Here is a 2,500-nt window from a genome sequence, read left to right on the forward strand (position 1 = left end):
CGGTCTTGTATAATGTCTGTAGCCACTAAGAGACAAAAAGTCTTTCAGAAAATGCCACACCCAGTCGGTATCCAAAAATTCAAAGGCGGTGCTAAGGAGATTCCATCCTAACAAAAAGGCCAGACAGAGAGAGAGGAGAGCAGAGAAAGACAGAAGAATCCCCAGAAGAAGAACAAGTGCAAAAGTGTGGTGTGCGAAGCAATCAAAGACAGTGAAAGTGACAATCAATACTCAGTAAATTTCCCTCGTGCCTATAGACTCGTAATTGCAACAAGTGCCAATTAAGTTTTATCAGTCCAAGAGCCCAGTAACTCAGAAGGTGGAAAACATGTGTAAGAACCCCTAACGAAGAATAAACTTAATGCAAAGAAACATATCAATTAATTTCTCATCCTAACAGAACCCCTTTACCTAATTCCCCCAAAGTACAGCCTCCACGGCACACGTTACCTTAGATCTGTGCAAAGAAAGTAAGTACCGTCACCATATATTATGTGTGTGTGTGTGTGTGTGTGTGTGTGTGTGTATGTGTGTGTGTGTGTGTTACAATGGGATATACCCTTCCTATGTCAACTCACCTTTCAAGAACCTTGTTTTCAAAGTACTTAAAGTAAAGTAAAATCATATTATTTCACTACTCACATTAGCAGTCAGTCATGGAGAAATTGCTTCTTCTCTAAAATCTCTGGTTATTATTCCCTTGGCAGCCCTTGATCCCTTTCCCTGAACTTGTGACTGCGTTAAGCCCATTTCCCAGGTTACTAAGTTTTCCTTGGAGATAATCCCTGCTCGCCCGGTTGCAGAAGTGAAAATCGGATGGACAGTATGGTGTACAAACAACCCACAAGGTGAAAGCCTTTACCATGTGGTCCACAGAACAACCCACAAGGTCAAAGCCTTTACCATGTGGTCCACAGAACAACCCACAAGGTCAAAGCCCTTACCATGTGATCCACAGAACAACCCAAGAGGTCAAAGGTAGCATTCAAAAAGAGCCATAGAAAAATGGGACACTTGTAAGAAGGTAAAGGGGCGCCACCCCACTAGTGCTCTGCAGAGACATACCCGATGCCACCCCGACGTACACTGTCCCCTTTGACCAACGCTCTTCAAGAGCCTGTCCAGTGTCCCACCCCACATGGCTGCATACTCAGTCTTGTGTCTTTCCAGTGCTTATTTCCCAAATTCCCTGTAGACCCTCCTCCTCCCGCCAACACCCCCCCCCCCCCCCACTTCATTGGTATATCTGGGAGGACTCATCTTTTGGGAATAAAGGTTAATTACCAGGAATCTGTGGTGGGAGGACATCTTTTGGGAATAAAGGTTAATTACCAGGAATCTGTGGTTTTACCAGTCACGTAATTAGTTTCTTTGGCTACATATTTTCCGTTTCAAAACGCAGATCTCCTATAGACCTGACTTGTTATTGATATGTGTTCGTAAGTGATTTCAAGAGCGCTTACAAATGAAGAAGCTTGGCGCCATCAGCTCACCCTCGCACCCTTTTTTCAGCTAATTTTGCCAAGCAATCGTATGCACTCCTCATTGCAGATGTAGCTTTCTCGCTGTGGCTCCTTTGCTTCAAATTTGCTCGATTGCCTTGCCCAACCCTTCCACTCTAATGTTATCTCCGGTGCCTTTGAAGTGAAATCCCGGCATCTCAGTTATCTTCTTTTTATTTCAATTTACCTGTCCTAATTATTCCACATCTCTGATTATGTTATTGCAAATATATCTTGTACTAAACCCTGCAATTTTAGTCATATATATATATATATATATATATATACTATATATATATATATATATATATATTTATATATAGACATATATATACATATATATATACATATATATATATATATATATATATATATATATATATATAGTATATATATACAATATATACATATATATATATATAGTATATATATATATATATATATATATATATATATATACCATATATATACATATATATATACACACCTATATAAACATACAAATACATACACACACACACATACACACACACAGACACACAGACACACACACACACACACATATATATATATATATATATATATATATATATATATATATATATATATATATATATATATCATTCGAGCTACAAATGTCCTTTAATATCTGATTCGCTCTACCTCGGAATTGATATATGTTACCGTCCGCTGACACCTATTATCAGCGAAGGTATTTAATATTTGTATGCGTTTAAACCTAAGCGTTAAGGCGAATTGGTTACACTCAATGTCTCTCCCCACCCTCTCTCTCTCTCTCTCTCTCTCTCTCTCTCTCTCTCTCTCTCTCTCTCTCTCTCTCTCTCTCTTCCATTCTATCAGGTCATCAAATTAGAGTCGGAGTTACAAAAAATATAATATTTATTCCAAGTAAGGCATTAGTTGAATATTTCAAATTCTTACAGGTTCACAATGGAAAGATAATAATTCAAGTCTCACAGACACACACAGATAACCCC

This window comes from Macrobrachium nipponense, chromosome 1, assembly GCF_015104395.2.
Source record: "Macrobrachium nipponense isolate FS-2020 chromosome 1, ASM1510439v2, whole genome shotgun sequence".
Classification (NCBI taxonomy): Eukaryota; Metazoa; Arthropoda; class Malacostraca; order Decapoda; family Palaemonidae; genus Macrobrachium; species Macrobrachium nipponense.